This window comes from Tamandua tetradactyla, chromosome 3 (genome assembly GCF_023851605.1).
Source record: "Tamandua tetradactyla isolate mTamTet1 chromosome 3, mTamTet1.pri, whole genome shotgun sequence".
NCBI lineage: Eukaryota > Metazoa > Chordata > Mammalia > Pilosa > Myrmecophagidae > Tamandua > Tamandua tetradactyla.
The window spans coordinates 74,646,688-74,672,690 of record NC_135329.1 but is presented as its reverse complement, the minus strand read 5'-3'; the positions used below and the strand labels follow the sequence as shown (position 1 = coordinate 74,672,690).

General features: G+C 36.0%; 1 long non-coding RNA gene and 1 pseudogene across 3 annotated transcripts in view; one reads left to right on the top strand and one right to left on the bottom strand.

Moving 5' to 3' along the window:
• LOC143677383 (uncharacterized) overlaps nucleotides 1-26,003 on the top strand; it is a 166,973-nt gene that overhangs the window by 70,647 nt on the left and 70,323 nt on the right. The gene's annotated exons all lie outside the window — the stretch shown is intronic.
• Nucleotides 18,414-26,003, bottom strand: part of LOC143676738 (bifunctional phosphoribosylaminoimidazole carboxylase/phosphoribosylaminoimidazole succinocarboxamide synthetase-like) — a 34,594-nt pseudogene continuing 27,004 nt past the window's right edge.

Here is a 26,003-nt window from a genome sequence, read left to right as displayed (position 1 = left end):
TGCTCTACTCAAGGTTCCATGTACTATGGTGTTCAATTAATATTTAGGTCAAATTTGAAGAATAAGTTACAATGCTGAATGAGGCATTACTGGAAATGAATAAATTAACTCTAAATGAAAGTTACTTTGAATAATATCTTTAGTTTGTATAAATACTGAGCTTAATTTTTCTTGCTTGGTGTCCCAGTTTGAATCTGTGGTGGATCCCAGAAAAACTACGTCCTTTAATCCTCATTCAATGTTGCTGGCTGGGAGCATTTTGATTATTCCTATGGAGATGTGACCCACCCAGTTGTGGGTGGTAACTTTTGATCAGATAGCTTCCTTGGAGTTTTGACTCCACCCATTAATCCTTTAAAAGAGGAAACCTTTTGGAGGGAGTCCTTTTTTAGAGCCAAAAAAATCTCTCACTTTGTAAAAGAATTGACTTATTCTCATTTTAGATGTATGCTTATAAATAAAATTCAATAAACTCAATGCAAAGTTACTAGAATTAAAATAACAAATAGTAAGATTTAAGGACAAAAGGCAAAAATACAGCATTTCTATGTAGTGGCATAAAAATTGGAAATCGAATTTTAAACTTATACCATTTTTGATACTATCAAAATAAGAATATCAAAAAGAAGGCATGGTGGCAGACATGCTGGGAGCAGCAGGTCCGGCTGCGGCTCACTGCACTCGGGGTGCTGAGCAGTGCCCCTGAGCTCAGAGAAGGACAGAGGCAGGCGGCCGGCTGTGGTGGAAGAGGGTAGGCAGAGAAGTGCATACCAGGAGGAGTCGGGGCCTGAGGTCCAGAGTGGTGAATCCCCTGGCTGCCAGGAACGGCTGCCTGGTCTCCCTGCAACCCCAGCTGTGCACCATGTGGCAGGTGCCCTCGCTGTTGAGAAACCTGCCTGACTGGGCTCCGTACCCTCCTCCCTTTCTCCAAGTTTCTCAGTGCGAGATACCTGAACCATGTCCAGCATTCGGAAATCCCTACCCACGTTCCTACCTCCATGAAGGAGAGGAACACGGAGCAGCCCTCTTCAATTGTAATCTCTGTAACCTCATTGTTGTTCAGTGAACCCTTATTCTGAAATCCCAGCATTTTCTTGGTAACTTCAAGGAAACACACGAAGATGGATTGTTGGCTTTGAAAAGGGAATTAGAAGAATTCCTTTCTTAAGCCACAACTGAAACCTTTATGATTAAAGATACTGAAATTTGTGAGAAGACAACGATGCTTAGAGAATAAGCTTGCCTTTTATCACTCAGAATATTAAAGGGATACTCATTAGATGGATGAGATTTAACAAATCTTTGAGAAATGGAAAAAAATAAAGTAAATGAAAACAATGAAAGCTATCTTCCTCTAAGCTTTATAGATGTTGATAATATCTACCATGTCTTAACACAGCACAGCATTTTGTGTACAACTGTGAAGTTGTAGCATTACGTTGAGACCAGTCATCCAGAGTTTAAAGAAGAAAATTATTGAACGTTTTAAGTGTACACATTATAACCTCTTTAAAAGCCAAAAATGTTTCCAGGTTTTCAAATTAGAAATAAAAAAGTCACTGAATATCTTGGAGCTGCTAGAAGGAAAACTCTGAAATTATGGAGCTGTAACCCATATCAAACTCTCAAATCTGTTCTGTAACTATTTGTTACAATGTACTTTGAAATTATATGCTTTTTTCTATGTATATTATATTTCATAATTTAAAATTGTTGTTTTGTATTTAAAGAGAAATCCACTGAAATTTCTTATGGGGTAAGTTATCCCTGTTTTGGTTGGAGAAGCCCACATGGTAGCTGAGAGACCAATAAAGTCCTGAAAAACTGACATTGCTAAATGCCCACTGGAGGAATAGTCAGTAAAAACTCAGTCAGTGGCACTTCCAGTGTCACTGTGTCTTGTTGAATTAAAGATTTAGCTGCATGCTTGAATACTAAGTTAATATCTTATATCCTACTTATGGAATTTTACTTTTGCCTTATAAATGGGCAGATCTACAGTCTTGCTGGGCTTGCTGCATCAGCACCAGCTACTCTTTGAAGGATATTTTCTTTTATGGGAATGTTTTGACAATACATGCAAGTAGTGATAAATATTCAAGGGGCTGAAAAAGTTTTTTGAATCTCTTAAAGATGGAAACATCTTTAAGATTTGTGTATTTTGATAATCTTCAAGCCAACAATATTGTCCTGAAATTACATATTATTTACAAGAGTCATCTGGATAATTTGAAATATGATTAATAGTAACAAGTATGAATTTGCCTTTAGGTTCAGCTTAGTAAATTCTTGTACCAATTTTATCACTTACATTTAATTAAGATAATGAAAATCTAATAAAAACTGTTCATTCAAATGCTGAGAATGCAATGTACTATAAGTTGTGATGAAATTCCCAGTTCATGTTATTTAGTTTTAATAAAATTACTTGTATAAACATTACATCAAAATCCTGTACCTATTATCATTTTCAGCAATCCTTGAAAAAAAATGTGTATATACTAATCATTGCTCCTGTTACCTATCCCCCCTTGCATGATTAGCTGAGGGCTGTATGTTCTGATGAACTCCATCATGAAAGGAAGATATTCCCCTAGCTTTTGTTTCAAAGGTGCTTGAATGTTGCAGTTTGTAAATGACATGAAGCCTTGTAAAATCATCCTACAAATTCAATTTATAATTAAGTAACCAATAGGATAAATAATTTCATATGCAATATTTCAAACATGAATTCAAATGTGTTTTATAATTCATTCTGAAGATAATTTATATATATCAGAATAAAAATAATAATATTATAAAGAGAAAAATCATGAGAAAAATTTTGAAATATAGGGTAAGTCTATAGCTTAACCATGAAGTGGTGGCTTTGTTTGAGTTCAGATCACTAGGTTGTACACTAATTTGGTCTAAATAACACTGTAGACAAAGGAAAATTGAAACTCATGCTTTAATTTTCATGTGTATACATATGTAGAAAGCTACACTTGCATTTTGAGATCTGTGTGAATCTCTGTGAATATTTTAAGTCTCTCTTAAATGAACATTAGATAAGGATTAGGAAGTACTGATTTAGAATACTTGTTCTCCTAAATTTCTCTCTTCTTGAATAGCAAAGTTTAAGTAGTTACATAATAAAAATAAGTTAGTTGCGAGAGAAAAAGTCCACATATATATATGGAGTTCATTTAAAAGAACTTAAATTTGCTAACATAGTTACATACTCATTGATGGCATCTCTCAAGGATTCTCTGATATTCTCTTTATGGAGTCTGTAAATAAAAACATTCAGCCTTGGTGTTACAATAGCATTCTGTTGCAAATTTATTGACATCCATTATATTGTCCCTTTTGGAGAATGTAGATGAAAATGGAGCTCCTGTAATAAAATTTAATGACTGTCAGGTGGGAAACAAGTGTGAAAGGCCCTCTGCCATCCCTGAACAGAGAGAATCCTAATGACAGTAATGAAATGTAGGTGTAAGAAATTCCAGGAAACAGCAAGGAACCCAAGAGCAAAACAACAGAAGAGATGAGGTCTGCCAGTCCTGCCATGGAGATATCTGTACAGACAAGCTTTAGCACTGGGGCACCATCACAGAACTGATTGATTACATTTGGCCCACCAAAAGAATAGAGTTGCTGTTAAGATGGATGATGGTAACAGTGACAGAAATGCCCTCACTTAGGATCCCAGCAGCAACATTATGCATGTCAGTTTGTTCATGATAATAGCATATCTCAGTGAGTTGCCAACAGCAAAGTATCTGTCAAAGGACATGACAACAAGGATGAAGAAGTTTGTGGATCCCAGGGGGAAATAGAAGAAAGACTGTGTGAGGCAACTCTCAAGGGATATTGACTTTGTGAGTGGGAATGGTTGGATTGCATCTTAGGTACCACTGTTGAAACGATGGTGACTTAAAGAAAGGAAAGATGAGCTACAAAAAATACATACATGAATGTGGATAGCAGTCACAACACTGAGAATGATAATCATTGTATTGTCAATCAGAGACATCATGTACATGAGCAGGGACACAGAGAAGATTTGAAATTCTACTTTTTCATTCTGAAATCCTAGAAGGATGAACTCAGTAACTCTCTTCATGTTTCTTTGACCATACTGTTACCAGTCAGCCTGATTGTCATGGTCAGGTTCATGTGTCAACTTGGCAAAGCTGTGGTACCTGTTTGTCTGGTTGAGCAATTGCTGACCTGTCTGTTGCAATGAAGACATTTCATAGAATTAGATCATGATCACGTCAGCTGCATCCACAGCTGATTCCATTTGTAATCAGCCAAAGGGGAGTGTCTTCTGCAATAAGTGATGCTTGATCTAATCTTGGGAAGCCTTTTAAGGAGGATTCAGAAGATACAGGCTCTATTTCTGCTTCAGCTGGCAAGCCTCTCCTGTGGAGTTCATCCAGACCCTCCATCAGAGTCTTTGGCTTCACAGCCTGCCCTGTGGATTTTGTACTCTGCATTCCTGTGGTCATGTGAGATACTTTTATAAATTTAATATTTGCAAGTGTTCCCTGTTGATTCTGTTTCTCTAGAGTACCTTAAATAATACACTGACCAAATGGAAATAGAAGTTTATGCGGACTTTTGCTTCTTAACGCTGGACATACCCTACCCATGACAACTGATTAACTTTTGTTTACATGGAGACATGATCATTTCTCCAGCTTGTGAACAACTTCTGTGAGAAAATGTACAAGCTCAAGTGTTAGATTCATTCATACTTGCAGAATAACTGTCATACTTAAGTTGTGATAACTAAATTTGAATAAACTTGTCAGTTTCCCCTAAATCTAGGGGATATAACATTCTAAGTCATTCCCAGGGGATGTGAAATATCCTCATAAGGGGTGCCCTTTTGATAGACATGGTACAGTAGCTTTAATCCATTAATATATAAAGGTATTTATCTAGTGTGAAAATTGTATTAAATACAATTATATTCTAATATGTATAATGAGGTATTTTAGGGTATTTTTTCATTAATAAACCAACTATTTATGAAATAACTGAGCATGTTCATGTAGGAGGTATGTTCCTTAAAGCTCATGACCTTTGACCCACTGACTCCAACCTCCACATTGTCAAATCAACAGCTAAACAATGTGAAATCAGCCTATCTCATCTCCCAAAGAATCAACCTTTAGTGAGAATACTATTTTCATAGCTATTTCAAGTGTAAGGGAAGGGGTAGAACATCTTTCTTTTACCCTTTGGTAATATTGCTCTTTGAATTCAGAAAGATAGTGCAAATACTCATAAGGGGGGGAAAGAATAATTTTGGAATTTTAAGTATTTCTGGGAACAGCAACAGCTATCAAATGTAAGTCATTTCATATAAAAATGCAAGAGTCAGAAATATAAAGAAACAGGAAAATTTTTGCAAAAACAGAGAGTTTTACTTATTTAGCTGATGTTTTAGAATATGTACATTGCACTCTGAAACTATTTGATGGCAAGAAAACAGGTTTAGGGCAGGTTGTAATTTCAAATAAAAAATTATAAGGCAAAAAAAGTATGATGTTGGGAGGTTTTAGGAAAGCTAAATTTAGTTGACTGTGTATTTTAATTGCTGCTTTTAATAGATGTTTTACCAAGTAGTTATTATGAAATATTAGTTAACAGTAGTTAAATATTAGCTAAAATTTGAGTACATTATAGAGGGTAATGGTGGAAATGAGACAAAATTTTGAGATTTTGTATTTAGATTTTGCTCTTCTTTCTAACCTAAAATATTAATCTTGTTGTTATTTCACTCATTGTTATTTTTATATATTTATTTCATAATAAGAAAAGTTAGCAAGAACACACATGACTTTCTGACATGCATGATATGCATTTAATGATTGAGGGAGGAAAATACGGTTAGATCAATGTTTGAGTTTGTACTGTGATTGCTTAAATAAACTTTCAGAATCCTCTCACACAGGTTCATTACCTTAATTAATAAAACATGAAATTGTCAATATGGTGAAAAGTCATGAAGGGATATAATCAGGTTGTTTTCCTATAATCAAGCTGAAAGAAACGAAACAGTTCACATTTGGAGGAAAAGTAAAGGTAATTTTGAATGAAGGGATAATACTAGAAGGAGATTTTCTTGTGATCTGATAAATGGTAGTTTGAATGTGTGCAGCTTATCGGTATGTTTTGGGCACTAGCAGTGTGCATGGCAGTTAAAAGAAAAGCAGAGTCTAAATACATGAGTGAAGAGATTAAAGACACTCAGTCAACTCCAAAAATTTGCAAGGCTGTGACTAAGTGAAAGAAGGATAATGAACAAGAAGAAATCACTGTGATAGGGAGGATGAGAGGAGTAAGTGGTAAAAGAAGAATATTGTAAACTCTCTTTACATACTGAATTGTACTTCAGAATTTGGGAGCATGCTCCCAAGTATGTGGTTTCAGAGACTTGTTTGTTCATGGCTGCATGATTTGGGTGGTGTCCTAGCTGGAATCCCTTCTATAGATTAGGGGATTTTTGTTTGTTTTTTCTGACAGTCTCAGAATGCTTTGAAACAAAGTAGTGGAGGATGCAGCATTATCTATAGAACAATTTATAAGGGCTTAGCTGGGAATGAGCTATCTTCTTCACTTGCCTTGTAGCAAAGGAACACAAAACTCTGAAATTTCCACCAACACATCTGAAAATCATTGGAATTTGGAGAGAATGAAGCATGAACCCATTATTGCTGCCTCCCTGGAGCTTCTAATGAACAAATGTTCTCCTGGGAATTAATTATAAAAACAAACGTAATTAAAAGAAATGCATTCCCTAAATTGGAGAAGTGAAGAAAACTAATAAACACAATATCCATGAGAATTATGTTAACCATAAAAAATTAACCTCTGTACACTGTGTTGTGGTGAACATTCAAAACTTTTCAGATTATGTAGTGTCATACATAGTCAATGGACTAGGAGTCAGTTGTCAAGTTCATCACCATTGTCAGTCTTATTATCACCATCATTACCATCAATGTTTATTGAATACTTACTATATACTTGATATACCCCTGTAATTGTGTAAATATCATTTTAACCTCATGAAAACCATTTGATAATTTCTTCTTTTACTGATTTATATTAGTTATTTCACCTGATCATAAAAAATATATAAAAATCCCATAGAAATTTAAAAATATATATTTATATACTGTAGAGCATTTGATAGCATGATAATAATCAAAACTTACTGAATGTTTTGTACATATTCTGATTCCCTGAAACATCATTATGATTCCGCACCATCAGAAGCATATAATTCAAAGTTAAAAAAGGACACATAAAAATAGGATAAATTAATATGTAGTAAAGAAAACTATCTTTCTGCATATAGAAATAATATGATAACAACTAATTCAATCCAATCTTTTATTGATGAATTATTCTTGAATTATTCTGAATTGAAATCAGTAAGTAATGATGCATAATCCTTTTACATAGGAAAAAGGTTTTAAATTTTAATTTAATGTATCTATATGTATACATATTATGAATTTTTTCCAAGTCTCACTTTTACATTTAAGTTTTGTCAAATGATGTAGGGAGTACCTCATAACATTCTATTTATAACAGATGTTATGGAAGATTTGAATCTTTTGTAATAAGAGTTTTGATAAACTTGGATTGTATCCATTTCAACATGAATTTTCTTGGTGGGAAGATTTCAAATTAGTTACATAATTTACCTTGCTTTAGTTTGTAAATGCAGCCAGAGTGCAATATATCAGGAATGCAATGGCTTTTCTTTTAACTCTTTAAATGTATGGTATGACATATATGCAAAGCAAAGAAAGAAAAAAGCAACAGTTCTCAAAGCACTATTCAAAAAGCAGTTACAGGACAGATCCCAGAGTTTTTCATGTGCTAACATACAATCATTTCACATTTTTCCTTCTAACTGCTCCAGAATATAAGAGAATAGAAGGCTTAAATATTTTTTTATCATGACAATTGACATTTTATTTTCTTTTTTTGTGAAAAATAGCATGTATACAAACAAGCAATAAATTTCAAAGCACACACCACAATTCATTGTAGAACATATGTCAGAGTGTGACATGGGTTACAATTCCACAATTTTAGGTTTATACTTCTAGCTGCTCTAAGATACTGGAGACTAAAAGAGATGTCAATTTACTGATTCCGCAATCATATTCATTTGTTAAATCCTATCTTCTCATCTAACTCCACTGTCAACTTTAATCCTTCTATCCCTCTCTTTAGGGGTGTTTGGGCTATGGGCATTCTAACTTTTTCATATTGGAAGGGTCTGTCACTAATATGGGGTAGGGAAATGAAGCTATCTGATGTTCTGGAGAGGCTGGGCCCTCTAGGTTTCAGGACTTATTTGGTCCAGGAACCCATCTGGAGGTTGTAAGTTTCTGGAAAGATACACTAGTGCATGGAAACTTTTTGGAATCTTTTATATTGCCTAAATTTTCTTTAGGATTAGCTGAAATGTTCCTGGTTGAGGATTGGCATGTTATGATAGGTAGCAATGTCTAACTGAAGCTTGTATGAAAGCAACCTCTGAAGTAGTCTCTCAACCCTGTATGAACTCTCTCTGCCACTGATACTTTATTAGTTACACTTCTTTTCTCCCTTTTGCTCAGGATAAAATTGTAAATCCCACAGTGCCTGTGCTGGATTTATCCCTTGGATTCATCTCTCACATCATCAGGGAGACTTTCACCCCTAGATGTCATTTCCCACATAGGGGGGAGGGCAATGATTTCACTTGCAGAATTGGGTTTAGAGTGAGGCCGAATCTGAGCAACAAAAGATTCCCCCTGAAGTAACTCTTAGGCATACCTATAGGTAGTCTAAGCTTCTCTGCTACCTGCATAAGCTTCACAACAGTAAGCATCAAGATCAAGGGCATGGCCTAGTGATTTGGGTGTCTCTAAAGTTTAACATAGTTTCGGGGTGAAGTTTAATAGTTCCATATTTTTTCTCCCGTCCCTCAAGGGCCTTTGCCAACACTTTTTTATTATCTGCTTAATATACTCTAGGATGCATCCAGGAATTGCACTGTATACAGGATTAAAGGACCTTTTTCCTATTCTGGGCTCCCTGTGTTTCAACTGGTCAAATGATCTATACATATAGGTTAAGTTAGATTGTGTGCTACAGAATATTTCAGTTCCAGACTGAATAAACATTTCTTCCTTCAGTCTCAAAGAGTATATGTGGTTCCAAAATAAAGACATTGTCTTCCTTACCCATGTGTTCTGAATTATTTTAAACCCAACCTGGTTGGCTTTATTCTTATCTCTAAATATCATATTAGATATATGTATCAGTCTTTTGAAATCCAGAAATAATAATTACTGCTGCAGAGTAAATGTGTCTGCTATAAAAGCTTACAATTTAGGCCCCTGTTTCCTTGTAAGCATTTTCTAAAGCAGACCATGCCATTGTTGTTCTTTTGCTTCTGGCTTATTTTGACTCACCAAAGGTGCCACACATTCATTCACAAGTCTGCTTCATGATTTCATGCCTTTTTTTGCTACAGCACAACATTCATTCATAAGTGCATACCATCATTTGCCATTCCACTTCTCAGTCAGTGCATTCTTTGGCCACCTGCAATTATCAGGCATCATGTGGAGGACCCAAAGTCCACAATCCATCTACACACTCAATTTTAGATAATTTCATTGTTCTTAAGAGAAAGAAAGCCAATAAACACATCCTCACCAAATATGAAGTCTAAACTTACTCTTAAATCTTGTCCCTCTCCCCATTACATACGTCTGCTGTTGCTGTGGTAGTGCTGATGCTTTCCTTTTAAACATAGTCCATAGCATGCTATAACAGTTTATCCCCTGTACCCTGGACTTAAACAGTCTTTTTACATGAATCATACCTTTGAAACAGTTCTTGCAAGAACTAATTTATATTTTTAGTATTAATCAATGGGACCTGTAAGTCTATACAACTGCTATCAATCTTGCTCATCTTCAATATGGTAATATTACTTAGAGACCCACTAGAGATCTGCCTTCAATTCTATCTATTCCCTTACATTGGAGTTCAACCTGACTAGCTAACCATCCACTCATCTCTATCATTTATGTATCCCTAAATCCCCTATATTCTATAAGCCTCTGGTTTTACCTATAACATGGTCATAAAAGTGGAATCATACAGTATCTCCCCTTTTGTATACGGCTTGTTTCACTCAGCATTATGTCATCAAGGCTCCTCCATCTTGTCATATGCTTCAGAACATCATTTTGTCTTACTGCTGCATAATCATATGTATATACCATCATATGTATATATATTCATCATATGTATAGACCACATTTTGCCAATCCACTCATCTCTTGATGGGCATTTGGTTTGTTTCCATCTTTTGGTGATTGTGAATAATGGTGCTGTGAACATCGATATGCAAATATCTGTTTCTGTCATTGCTTTTAGCTCTTCTGGGTGTGTACTAAGTAATACTATTGCTGGGTCATAGGGCACCTCAACATTTAGTTTCCTAAGGAACTGTGAAACCATCTTCCATAGTGACTGCACCATTATACATTCCCACCAGCAGAGCATAAGTGTCCCAGTTTCTCCACATCCTCTCCAACATTTAGTTTCCTGTTCATTTAATAGCACCCATTCTTATAGGTGTGAGGTGGGATCTCATTGTAGTCTTGATCTGTATTTCCGTTATAACAAATGAAAATGAACATCTTTTCATGTGCTTTTTAGCGATCTAGTATTAGCTCTTTAGAAAAATGCCTATTCATGTCTTTATCCCATTTTATAATTGGGTTGGTGATTCGTTTGTGGTTGAGTTGTATGATTTCTTTGTATATAAAGGAAATCAAATCTTTGTCCAATATGTGATTTCCAACTATTTTCTCCCATTGAGTTGACTGCCTCTTTGCCTTTTTCACAAAGTCTTTTGAAGTGCAGAAGCATTTGATTTTGAGGAGATCACATTTATCTATTTTTTCTTTTGTTGCTTGTGCTTTGGGTGTAAAGTTTAGGAAGCTACCTCCTACTACTAGGTCTTGAAGATGTTTCCCTACATTTTATTTTAGATGCTTTATGGTGCTAGTTCTTATATTTAGGTATATGATCCACTTTGAGTTAACTTTTGTGTAAGGTGTAAGATGGGGATCCTCTTTCATTCTCTTGGCTTTTGATTTCCAGTTCCTCCATGCCCAATTATTGAAAAGACTATTTTGTCCCAGTTCAGAGGATTTGGGGGCCTTGTCAAAAATCAGTTGACCATAGATTTGGTGCTCTATTTCTACACTCTTGATTCAATTCCATTGCTCAATGCTTCCATCTTTGTGCCAGTGCCATGCTGTTTTGACCACTCTGATTTTATAATAGGTTTTAAAGTCAGGGAGTGTTAATCCTCCCACTTTGTTCTTCTGTTTTAGAATGATTTTAGGTATTCAGCATCTCTTTCCCTTCCAGATGAATTTGGTAATTAGCTATTCCAAATCTTCAAGGTAGGTTGTTGAAATTTTATTGGTACTGTGTTGAATCTGTAGATCAATTTGAGGAGAATTGACATCTTAACTATATTTTACCCTCCTATCCATGAGCAGGAAATGTCTTCCCACCAATTAAGATCTCCTTTGGTATGTTATGTAGTTTTCTGTGTCCAAGTCCTTTACACCCCTAGTTAAGTTCATTCTTGAGTACTTGATTCTTTTAGTTGCTATCTTGAGTGGAATTTTTTTCCTTAACTGATTTCTCAGCTAGGTCATTACTTGTATATAAATGTGTTATTGATTTTTGCACATTAATTTTATATCCTGCCACATTGTTGAATTTGTTTAATAGCTCAAGTAACTTTGCTGTAGATTTCTTAGGATCTTCCAAGTATAGTATCATATCATCTGCCAATAATGAGAGTTTTACTTCTTCCTTTCCAGTTTGGATGCTTTTTCTTTCTTTGTCCTTCCTGGTTGCTCTACCTTGAACTTCTAGCACAATGTTAAATAATAGTGGTGACAGTGGGCCTTCTTGTATCATTCCTGATCTTAGGGGGAAAGCTTTAAGTCTCTCTCCATTGAGTACGATGCCGACTATCAGTTTTTCATATATTCCCTTTATCATATTGAAGTAGTTACCTTTGATTCCTATCTTTTAGAATTTTTTTAATCAGAAAATCACACTGAATTTTGTTAAGTGCTTGTTCAGCATCAATCGAGATTGTCATGTGATTTTTCCCTTTCGATTTGTGAATGTGCTGTATTACATTAATTGATTTTCTTGTGTTGAACCATCCTTGCATTCCTGGTATAAACTGCACTTGGTCATGATGTATAATTTTTTAAATGTGTTGTTAGATTCGATTTGCTAATATTTTATTGAGATTTTTTACATCTATGTTTATTAGGGAGATTGGCCTGTAGTTTTCCTTTCTTATACCATCTTTATGTACTAAAATGATACTAACTTCATAAAATATGTTAGGTAGAGTTACTTTTTCCTCAATTTTTTGGAAAAGTTTGAGCAGGATTGGCGTTAGTTCTTTTTTGAATGTTAGATAAAATTCCCCTGTGATGACATCTGACCCAGGGCTTTTCTTTGTAGATGATTTTTGATGGCTGATTGAGTATCTTTACTTGTGATTGGTTTGTTGAGATCTTCCATTTCTTCCTGAGTCAGTGAGCTTGTTTGTTTGTCTCCACGAATTTGTCCCTTTCAACTAAGTTGCCTAGCTTGTTGACATATAGTTGTTCATAGTATTCTCTTATGATTTCTTTTATTTTTTCAGGGCGTGTGTTTACACCCCCCTTTCCATTTCTGATTTTCTTTATTTGCATCTTCTCTCTTTTTTCTTTGTCAGTCTTGTTAGTGGCCCATCAATTTTATTGATTTTCTCAAAAGAACCAACTTTTGGTTTTATTGATTCTTTCTATTGTTCCTTAGTTTTCACATTCATTTATCTCTTCTTCAATCTTTGTTATTTACCTTCTTCTATTTGCTTTGGGCTTAATTTGCAGTTGTTTCTCAAGTTCCCCCAGGCATGCTGTTAAGTCCTTGAATTTTGCTCTTTCTTCTTTTTTAATACAGGCATTTTGGGCAATAGATTTCCCTCTCAGAACAGCCTTTGCTGACTCCCATAAGTTCTGATAAGTTGTATTCTCATTTTCCTTCATCCCCAGATAGCTGCTGATTTCACTAGCAATTTCTTCTTTAACATATTGATTGTTTAAAAGTATATTATTTAATCCTCATATATTTGTGAATGTTCTCATTCTTTGGTGGTTTTTGAGATCCAGATTCATCCCATTGTGATCAGAGAAAGTGCTTTGAATAATTCCAATATTTCTAAATTTATGAAGATCTGTTTTGTGCCCTAGCATATGATCTATCTTGGAGAATGTTCCACGTGCACTGGAGAAGAATGCATATTCTTGTGCTTTGGGATGCAATGACCTATATATGTCTGTTAGGCCTAATTCATGTATCAAGTTATTTAACTTCTCTCTTTCCCTGTTGATCATCTGTCTGCTTGTTCTATCTATAGAGGAGAGTGGTGTATTGAAGTCTCCTACTATTATGTTGAAAAATCTATTGCTCCCTTCAGTTCTGCCAACGTCTGTCTTGTGTACTTTGGAACTCCTTGATTGGGGGCATAAACATTTATGGTTGGTATATCTTTGTGGTGAATTGACCCTTTAATTGGTATATAGTGTCTTTCTCTGTCTCTTATGATGTCTTTACTTTTAAAGTTTATTTTGTCCTATATTAGTATAGCTAATCCTGCTTTCTTTTGACTACAACTTGTGTGGAAAACCTTTTACCATCCTTTTGCTTTCAATCCATTTGTATCCTCGTGTCTAAGATGAGTTTCTTGTAAGCAGCATATAGATGTATTATATTACTTATCCATTCTGCCAATCTGTATCTTTTAATTGGTAAGTTTAGTCCATTAACATTTGAAATTATTACCAAAAAAGTGTTTCTTGATTCCACCATCTTATATATTTTTCATTTTCTATCTTTCTCTTTGTATGCTTAAATTACCCTTAATGGCACTCTTCAATTCTGTGCCCTCTTCCAGAATTCCTCTCCTGTCTCTTCTTTTTCAGTCAGCAGAAATCCTTTTAGTATTTCTTGTAGGGTCGGTCTCATGTTGACAAATTCTTTCAGCACTTCTTTGTCTGTGAAAACTTTAACCTCTCCCTCAATTTTGAAGGATAATTTGAACTGGGTACAAAATTCTTGGCTGGAAATCTTTCTCTTTCAGTATCTTGAATATATCCTTCCACTGCCTTCGTACCTCCAGGATGCCAGTTGAGTAGTCTCAACTCAGTCTTATTTTGTTTCCCTTGTATGCAGTTGATTGCTTTTCTCTTACTGCTTTTATAATTTTTTGCTTCTCTTCAACAGTTGAAAGACTGATTAGTATATGCCTTGGGGAAGGCCTATTTGAATTTATTCTGTTTGGTGTTCGTTGGGCTTCTTTGACTTTTATGTTTATGTCCTTTATGAGGGTTGGTTAATTTTCCCCCATTAAATCCTCAACTACTCTTTCTAGCCCTCTACTTCTCTCTTCTCCTTCTGGGGCACCAATGATTCTTATATTTGTGCACTTTGTTTTGTCTATAATTTCCCTGAGATCCAATTCAATTTTTTCAATCTTTTTTGCCATTTGCTCTTTTGAGTCTTCAAAGTCAATTATTTTGCCCTCTGTATCACTTATTCTTTCCTCTGTCCCTTCAAATTTCGTGTTGTTTTGCTTTTAGTATTGTTTTAGTTTGCTAGCTGCTGGAATGCAATATACCAGAAATGGAATGGCTTTTAAAAAAAATAATGGCTAGTTTACAGTTCTAAGGCTGAGAAAATGTTCCCAATTACAAAAAGTCTATAGAAATTTCCAATCAAATGCACCCAGAGAAAGATACCTTGGTTCAAGAAGACCGATGAAGTTCAGGGTTTCTTTCTCATCTGAGAAGACACATGGTGAACATGGTGTCACCTGCTAGCTTTCTCTCCTGGCTTCCAGTTTCACAAAGCTCCCTGGGAGGCATTTTTCTTCTTCATCTCCAAAGGTTGATAGCTCGTGGACTCTCTGCTTCGTGGTGCTGCAGCATTCTATGCTGTCTCTGAATCTCCTTCATTCTCCAAAATATTTCTTCTTTTATAGGACTCCAGAAACTTCTTAAGGCCCAACAAAATGGGCGGAGACATGTCATCACCTAATCCAGCTTAACAACCACTCTTGATTAAATCACATCTCCTGGGAGGTGATCTGATTGCAGTTTCAAACATACAGTATTGAATAGGGATTATTCTGCTTTTATGAAATGGAATTTTTATTAAACATGGCTTTTCTAGGGGACATACATTCTTTCAAACCAGCACAAGTATATTTTTCATTTGGTCAACAGAGCCTTTAATGTCTGTGATATCTGTTATTTTTCTACTTATTCTTTCAAATTCTCTTTATGCTCTTCCACTGTCCTGTTGACCTCTTTCATGTCATTTGCTATCCCCTTTATTTTATTAAGTAGAGTTGTATGAACATCTTTAATTAGTTGCTCTAACATCTGTGTCTCTTCTGGTGTTTTAATTTGGTCATTAGGCAGGACATGTCTGACTGCATTGTGATATGTTTATTGATCATCTGCTGTATTCATGGCATGTAAATATCTTGATTTATTTACTTTGGGAATTGACTTCTTTTAGTAGTCCAAGGGCTTGTGTTTGTGGGATGGTTGTACAGCAGGGAGCAGGATATGGGGTGGGGCACTAAGTGTGGTGATTTGTTTCAGGACAATTATAAGCACAGGTTAAGGATTTTATGCTGATGCTTGTGAATGTGAGCATCCAGGAGTCAGGGAGTATGAAGCTGTGTGGGTGCACTGGTCTTAGGGGCCTGAACCTGGTTCCACTGGACTAAGGAAAGGGACCCTTTTTGCATATGTGTAGGGCTGTGGCAGCAGATCATCATTATACTTTCATGGGTTGGGGGCACTTTCTCAGAGCTTGAAAATGTGACTGAGGTGCATGTGCATCTGTGGTTGTAGGACTGCTGTCAACTGTGCTTCCAAAAGCTAAATGATGTGATTTGGGGCCTGTGCACATGCATGGGCATAGGAGTGGTAAAAGCTGATGTGCAGAGCTTGGGGGGCAGGATGAGGCTGTGGGACACAATGGGCAGGGGGTAGTAAAGCCTAGGTATGAAGGTTAGTGCCTGCAACCTTTATGCACTGGAAACAGCCAGCAGGGAATAGGGAGTGGGAGGTAGTGCTTGGAGGTGATGCAGGAAAGGTGGGTTTGGCTGCACTTGGAGTGGGGGTTTGAGGTGGGTAGGTGCACTGGGGGCTTGTGGGGTGGAGGCACCTGGAGCACAGGGAATGGGAATGGGTGATAGGATTCAGGTGCTTGGGGTATGGGGTGTGTCACTGGCCATGGGGTTGTGCTGGTGAGGGTAGCATGCCCAAGGAATGTGGTCTGGCTTACTTCCTAGTTCCTGGCTCCCATCTGTGCACTCCTGTGGGCATCAGTCTCCAACTCTGCATCAGTCTCCAACTTTCTGCCTCAGCCTCTGCAACCAGGGCTGCCCCATGTAATGCAAAAGGCTCTCCCAGGTCAGCCTCACTCCCAAATTGCCACCTCAGTCACCCTCCTGTCCCATCTCTAACATTTCCATGGAGCAGGGCTAATCTCAAGCTTCTCTATTCATTATCTTCCTGGAAGTCCTTCATTCATTATTAATTTCCAGCTTCATTTCATTTTGATTAGAGAAAGTAGTTTGAATAATTTCAGTGGTTCTAATTTTTAAAGATTTTGTGCCACAGCATATGATCTATCCTGGATACTGTTCTATGAGCACTAGAAAAGTATGTATGTCCTGGCATTTGGGGATGTAATGATCTATATATGTCTGTTAGGCCTAACCCATTTATCAAATTATTTAAGTTCTCTATTCCTTTATGATGCTCTGTCTTGTTGTTCTGTCTATAGAGGAAATGGTGTCTTGAAGCCTCCTACTATTTTTGAAATGTCTATTGCTCCCTTCAGTTTTGTCAATATCTTTCTCATGTACTTTGGAGGTCCCTGATTGGGAGCATAGACATATATGATTGTTATTTCTTCTTGGTGAATTGTCCCTTTTATTAATATATAGTGTCCTTCTTTGTCTCTGATGATGTTTTTTACATTTAAATTCTGTTTTGTCTGATGTTCCTATAGCTATTCTTGTTTTCCTTTGGTTAAAGCTTGCATGGAACATCTTTTTCCATCCTTTCACTTTCTTTTTTTTTAACTTTTTATTGTATAGTATAATATATATATATACAAAACAAAGAAATAAAAAGCAATAGTTTTCAATTGTTAAAAGAAGATTTTATTTTCAAATGAGCTCAAATTCACATGACTGAGGTTAGGACCTTAACATGTTTCATCAGAGGTTTCCCAACATTATACAAAGGCCTTGATAACACATCAGATATTTACAATATTATATTAATGCCTCCATTCATAACCTGGAGATTTTAAAATTCATATAAAAAATTCCCACATATTATAGTAGTGTCCCTATTACTCATCAGGTGTCCCAATGTTAACCAGTGCCCTCATCCATCACCACAAGTTTACCAATATAACACCAGCACCCAATTTCCTCAACCAAAGATTCTTTTCTCTTCTTCATTAGAGAAATTGTTGGTTTAAAGAACAATTATGCATTAAATACAAGATTCCCATGTACAACTCTATTATTAATGCCTGGCATTGGTGTGGAATATTTGTTAAAATTGATGATGGTACATCATTATAATTGTATTATTAACTATAGCACATCATGATCTTATGGTTCATTATTTGTATAGTTCCATGGACTTTTTAAAAATTTTATTCTGTTACCATATTTACAAACTGACATTGCCCCTTTTAATTACTTTCAAAACTATTTTTTATAAATAAATAATAAGTGGAAAAAATAAAATAAATTTAGTAGATTGAAATACTAGTTATCAGTAAAAGGGATTGGTAAGAGGTATAGAAAAAAATAGGGGGAACAAAGGTTAAAATATATTGGGTAGATGGAAATGCCAGTGGCCAATGAGAGGAAGGGTTAAGAGGTGTGGTATGCATTCATTTTTTCTTTTTTCTTTTTATTTCTTTTTCTACAGTGATGCAAATGTTCTAAGAAATGTTCACAGTGATGAATATACAACTATGGGATGATATTGTGAGTTATCAATTATATACCAAAAATGGAATGTTCAAATATAAAGAATGTTCATGTGTATATGCAGTTATGTTTTGCCAATAAAAATATTTTTTAAAAATTTATTCAGTAAATTTTGTTTTCTATTTGATTTAGAATGATCTTGCTTTTTTCCCTGCAGTTAAATTTAGAAATTTGTAGTGTTTCTGCTAAAAAATGCAAAATGCTCTTATAAACTACAATCTCTAGTTTTCCTGTCAGCCTGCTTCAAGGAAATCCATGTGTTTAATATGCTTGCTTGCTTGCATTTTAATCCATTCCAAATGATTGTTTAATCCAAATATCTGATCAGCAAACTGAGCTGAACCTTCTGGAGAAAGTATGATTAAACAGCCAAGATCACAGCCAAGTCAGAGAAAACTATACCTTCTGTGCCCCCAAGTCTGGTGCAAGGGGAGGGAAGCTGATAACTGGATATGCAGAGTGACAGGACATCACTGGCCCTAAACCATTGCTTTTGCTTGCTACTGCAACAGATACAGCAGGAATACCATCCCCTTCATAATCAGCTTTAATCCTTAGAGTTTCAACTGGTCCTTTATGGGCAGAGATTACCCAAAAGTTCACACAGAATGTAAAAATTTCCACATTCTTGATTTTTTTACAGTGATCAAGATCAAAAATTGAGTCCATTGATACTACAACACTGCATTGACTTTCTGATTTCAGAAACAATTCTACTCTCTCTGCAACTCCCTAGAATTTTTTCTTTGCCATGTGGAGTCTTTCAGGTGTTACTTCTTTGAAGTCATGATATGAGTGTTTGTCTTTCTGTTGGATTCAATCTCTTGATGACCAGAGTCTCCAGGAATCATTATCAGTAACATCAGCAAGTACAATTTCTTTGGTGCTTATATAAACACCAAATTCAATCTTTGTATCAACCGGTGTACAGTTCTGAGGCATCCAGGACTTTTCGAATATTTCAAAAATTGCCTATATAGCATGACTCATGATATCAACTTCAGCTTGGTCTATAACAAGTCCAGCAAATCAAAATTTTGCAGCAATTAACTGATCATCAGAACACTGAGGATCATTATTGTTATCATACTTGAAGAACATCTTCACTTTAGGTGGGTAAAACTCATATCTTTCTTTAATGCCATGTTTCTTTTGAGAAAAGAAACAGTTGCTATTCCTCTAGAAACTCATTCAATTGGAATAATTTCACATTGGTGTACAATGAATGATGCCTCCCCACATTGTCTAGGGAAAGAAATTCTGATACCTATTTCCTGTAAGAGCTGAAAAATACAACTGGGAATTTTATTTGAGATGGCAGATTTTCTTTCCAAATGATTCTTTTAACTGTACTTCTTGTCATAAGCTGACCCTTAGACTGCAGGAAGACTTGTCCCAGACTAGCTAATAATTCATAGACTTCTCTTGTTTTACCCTCATAGAGCTTTTTACCAATGTTCAGTACATCAGCCATTGCCACTATCCTAAGTGGGCTGCAGGCAGCGACCTCACTAGGAATAGAGGCAAGGATTTTGAACACTAGAGCAGCAGTCAAACCCAGAGGGTATCTGTAGAGCAAGGCACTGTTCAACTTCGGGAGAAACAGCTGCCAAAGAGGCTCCCATCATGCAGGGCCAGCAACATACCTCGCCTCTAGACTGCCCCAGCCCAGACACATGTGCTGTTCCTGGAAAGGCGAATAGTTGCACAGGCTTGCAGCCCCACCCACCCCACAGAAGCTCGCTGACTGAGCCAAAAATGTTTTTTGAGTGCTGTAAATTATATTCACACTGTGTGCCAGTGTAACTAGTGCCCATTACCAAAACATTTCCTTCATTCCAAATATGAATCCTATACATTTTTTTGTTTTGTTTTGCTCTTTTACTTTTTATTTTGAGCTGTGCATAAACTTACAGGATACTTACAAAAATAATAAATCCTGATACAGAGAACATGACAATTACCCTATCCCCCAGATATCCAAATTCACCAATTCTAACTTTTCACAATTTCCTGCAGCATATCCGTCTATCTATCCATCCATCCATCCATCCATCTATCCATTCTCTGAACACTTGAATCTAGACCATATACAATATAATCCTTGAACACTTGATACTGCCATGTGCATTTCCTAAGAACAAGGATATTCACTTATATAACCACCTTACTAGCAGCTATCAAGTTCAAGAAATTTAAAATTGTTATATTTCTAATAGTTTATATTAAATTTTATCTCATGTCCCAACAATGTCCCTTTAGCCTTTTCTCTTCCCTTACTAGATCCCATCAAGGATAATAATTGCATTTTATTGTCAATGATTTCTTATTTGTGTTTTTTTAATTGTGGAGCACATACACAATATAAATTTTACCATCTCAATCACTAAAAAGATTACCTTTCAATGGATTACTCCACTTGCTTTGTTGTGGTACCCTCACCATCTTCCATTACTAAAACCTTCCCATCTCTTCAAATTGAATCCTTACACCCATTATTCAGTAACTTCCCATTCCCTCTAGTCCCTGCCCCTGGCATTCTGTACTCTAATTTCTGTCCCTATGAGCTTACATAGTCTCTGATATTTTCTTTTTAGTTATAATGGGGTTTAACTTTAACATCTCAATTCTGTAACAACCTTGCTTGCTTTGATATCAACTTAAGTGATATGTACAAGTTATTTTCCTATAACCTTCTGTGTCCCCACATTTATGTAACTATTATCACAAATTATGTGTTTATATTTTGAATCAATGCACCCTGCTTTAGCAATACATTTTATGCACTTGCCTTTTTAGATCATGTAGGAAGTAAAAACGAGTTACAAAACAAGAAACACATATTAGTATTGTCATATATTTTTACCCATATCAGTTAAAATATCCTAACTATGCTCAAAGAGCTAAAGAAATTCAGGAAAAGAATAAACACAAAGAGAACATCAGTGTAGAGATGTAAATTATGATAAAGAACTACTGTTGAAGGACACAGTAACAGAGTTAAAATTAATTTTAAGAGTTCAACAGAAGGTTAAAGCTGGAAGAAGCATAAATCAGTGAAATTGAAGATAAGAAAATTGAAATAGTTCAGTCTGAGGAAGAAATTATGTCAACTGCTGCAACATAAGTATATTTGGGTTTATACTGTTTGGATTCTGTTGAGCATCTTGGAAGTGTAACTTCATGCCTTTCATTACATTTGGGTAGTTTTCAGCCATTAGTGTGGAAACATCTGTTCCAACCTTATGCTTTCAATTCTTTGGGGCATATACCATTATTAGTTGGATTACTTGGCCAAATGGTAGTTCTATGTTTAGCTTTCTGAAGAACTGCCAATCTATCTTCCACCATAGCTACATCATTTTACATTGCCATCAGCAATGAGTGACTGTTCCTATTTCTCTGTATCCTTTCTAACTCTTTTTTATTTTCTCTTTTTTAATAGAAGCCATTCTACAGGCCACAGTGGCTCAGAAGGTAGAGTTCTCACCTGTTGCATTGGAGACCAGGGTTCAATTCCTGGTGCCTGCCCATGCAAATATATATATATATATGTATGTATGTATATATATATATATATAATAGTAGCCATTCTAATGGATAAAAGTGGTATATAATTTGTTTTTGATTTGCACTTCCCTGATGGCTACTAATGTTGACCTTCATATACTTTCTGACCATTTGTATATCTTCTGTGGAGAGATATCTATTCAAGTATTTTGCCCATATTTAATTGGGTTATTTATCTGTTAGTTGTTAAATTGAAGCAATAGTACTGGCATTATATTTACTCTGGTCATTAGCATAATGACAGAACCTTATTTCTTCATTTGGTTTTCATCTATTGTCTACTGTCATTTTGTTTCAACCTTAATAAATCCATCTTTGACAAGACACAGCTCCCATTTATGGCACTGGATATTCTCTCCATAATGCTGGATTATTCTTGGAGAAACCTTGTTTACTTTCACTTCCTGTATTCAAATTATTTTATCAGGAATAATTGCATAGCCACTATTTACAAACACTGAAACATTTTAATTTGGTGCAGCTGATAGGCAGTCCCTGACTGATACTGCTAAATATTTTATAGGCAGACTGCAGCCTCACTTCTTGGATGTTTGTGACCCATATTGTTCAAAAATCAACTGCAATGATGGTTACTTATAGAGATCCCCCCTCACAAGGTCGGCAATGACTAACCAGCTGTGGCTTATTTTCCCATATATCAACCTTCATCCATTATATATGTGACTGATCAAGCAAACCATAGCCTATGTGCCAGAATTAACCCACCAATTCTTCCCATGGGTGGGCAAACAAACATATGGTTCCTCTATTGGCCCATAAATGCCCATAAGTAAGCCCCACTACCTATCCAAAAATGTCACTTCTCCTTACCCTAAATCTCTGCCAATCATAATATAAGCCATCAGCCATACTAACTCTTCCTTGCCCCACATTACACAGTATATATAATGCTGTACAACATTCCCAGGAGTGGGCTGAAGTCTATTCTTCACAACGTCTCTACTGAGGCACTTCTCAATAAACTTCCCACCTCCAATCATCAGTCTCCACATCTCAGTGCAAACTGGTTTTCCTAACAGTTACATTACAAACTACATATGTCAAAAGAATGTAGAAAAAGGTAAAGAAGGTATATTGTTCTTCTACTTAGGCCCCTCTTCATTCTCCAGTTGCTGCAAGATGTCAGTTGCAATTGCTCAAGATAGTAAAGCTGCAAAGCTAGAATTGAAGAGAACAAGAACTGTCCTACAAATGGATGAGTTCAAATGCTGCAAACATGTTTTAAGATAGTTTAGATTTCTTACATCTGATGTCACATAGATAAAAGGATGAGTATCTTGTGAGATATGCAATACTGATGGACAGCCTCTAAAGTCATCCTATTTAATGGCTTTCTCCATTACTATCTTCAGATTGGCAATGGCATTACTAAACTGCTTTGTGTTTCAAGTGATTCTAGGGCAGATGCCCAAATTAACAAAGTACTTAGAAAGACCACTTTCTCAATGCAGAATGTGCTAAAGGATTGCAAAAGTTTCAGCAGAGGCCAAATTGGAAATTGACAAGGAAACTTAACTAAGCTTATTCAAACCTCACTTAAGGGAGGAAGTATGTACTTGGATAACTGGAACTACATTTGCTTATATCTTCAAAATAACAGATATCTTTGAAGACAGCATAATGCATTGTATGAGGAACCTGGAATAATTGTTTTGGCAGATGTGTCAAGCAGAAGAAACCATTGGAAACACAAATCTGGAGAATAAATATGCATAAGGTATCACCAAAATTGGGACTGTGTTCACTGCAAGTGTGTACTTATAGAGTCAATTTAAGGAATATGTGGTTTTAAATTGCTCCTGCCTATCTGCTTGAAGTTGACTGGAAATGCTGATTTTATTCTCCAATCACAAGAAATTTATCCTCAAACATTTTAATGCATACTATATTTAAATCAAACATCATTCTATTGAGCATATTACATATATGTTAATACAATACATAAGAATTAAATTTTTAAAATAAAAATGCACTGCAATGTACTGTTTTATTGAAAGGCTTTAAAAAATTTTTAATGAATTTAGAACTATTAGATAACCACTGTGTTAACTGTAAATTTATACACAGATAAATATGTATACAAGAGGTACAACTGCAGCAGTACCTTGAAGGTTTGTACACTACGAAAATGATGCATCTTTTTGTATTGCAATGTAGTTGCTTTCCTTTAGAAAGCAGGCCAACTTCATCTGGGAACCTTGACACTCTTTGAAGTTGGTAAGTGCTGCAATGATGGTTCACCTTTTTTGCTATTTCATTCAGAATTTTATTAGAGTCCTCCACTTTTCTTTCTTTAAAAAAAGAATCTTCTTATTTGAAGAAATCTGATACACACACAGCCTATATAAAACAGATTCTACTTAGAATGAGGGAAAATAATTTAACACAATTTATGTAATTTAAAAAATCATATATAAAGTTGGAAGCATTTTGTGAAAATAAATATATACACAAAAAGAGTTTATATATTAGGTTTAAAGATTAGGAGAATATAAACTTAGTGGCTAAAGGAGATTCTTTCAAATTGAGAGTTGCTTTATTATATCTTAGACAAATAGCTTCATCTTACCAGAACTTAAAAAGCTATTCTCCACATAAATTATTTATTTTCCAATTCATACCCTAAAGAAAGCTGCTGATATATTTTTAGTGAGAACCTGTTTCAATATAAACATACAGAGAATTTTTATAACTTTTGTAAAGAATAACTTAGTTTTTAAAATTTATTAATTAAAAAAATTTAACAAACTAACACATTAACATATATAATCAGTAATTCACAATATATCACTTAGTTGCATACTCATCATTTCTTAGAACATTTGCATCAACTCAGAAAAAGAAACAAAAAGACAACAGAAAAAGAAATAAATGAAAACAGAAAAAAAAGATTGTACATGCCATACCCCTTACTGCTCACTTTCATTAGCATTTCAAACTAAATTTATTTTAACATTTGTTCCCCCTATTATTTATTTTTATTCCATATGTTTCTCTCATCTGTTGACAAGGTAGATAAAAGGAGCATAAGACACAAGGTTTTCACAATCACACTGTCACATTGTGAAAGCTATATCATGATACAATCATCATCAGGAAACATGGCTACTGGAACACAGCTCTACATTTTCAGGCAGTTCCCTCCAGCCTCTCCATTACATCTTGAATAACAAGGTGATATCTACTTAATGCATAAAAATAACCTCCAGGATAACCTCTCAACTCTGTTTGGAATCTCTCAGCCATTGCCACTTTGTCTCATTTCACTCTTCCCCCTTTTGGTTGAGAAGGTTTTCTCAATCCCTTGATGCTGAGTCTTAGCTCATTCTAGGATTTCTCTCCCATGTTGCCAGTAAGATCTACACCCATGGGAGTCATGTCCCACATAGACAGGGGGAGGGTGGTGAGATTGCTTGTTGTGTTGGCTGGAGAGAGAGGTCACATCTGAGCAACAAAAAAGGCTCTCTTGGGGGTGACTCTTAGGCCTAAATTTTAAGTAGAATTGACCTATCCTTTGTGGGGTTAAGTTTCATATGAACAAACCACAAAACTGGAGGAACTGCCTATAGCTTTGGTTGTCCAGACTGCTTGTGAGAATATCAAGAATTCAACTTTGGGACTGTGGGACCCACGGACCAGGTGCCCATAACTCGTGGAGTACTTGGGCCACGTGCAGTCTGATAAAAGAATATTAAGGTCACCCCTGGACCTTCCCAACCCAAAAGGGCATGAGCACTGCCACTCCCTCCCCTCACCTCAGATGCTGAAGCAGTGCCCCCACCAACTCCCAGAGGAAAAGTTCATTGTGCTTTGGTATTAAAAGTTTTCTTTGGAAGATGGCGGCTTAGTAAGATGTGCGGATCTTAGTTCCTCCTCCAGAACAGCTACTAGGGGAGTAGAAATGATACAGAACAGCTCCCGGAGCCACAACAGAGATGAAAAAGATAGCATACCCCATCCAGGAATGGCTGACTGGCTGAGAGAACCCGCTCCGGTGAGATTGCCAAGGGGCGTGGGCTTCCCGGGCAGGGGAGCAAGCGGCCGGAGTCCCTCCCTTCCTCCTTCCTGGGCCAGCTGACAGAATTGGGCAGGCAGTCCCCTCAAGCCGCGGTGGCTGGTGCCCCCACCACGCACAGCCCCCTGGACCAACTGAGAGAATTAGAGTGGAAATTCCCAGGCTGTGGAAAACGGTGACCGGGGAGGC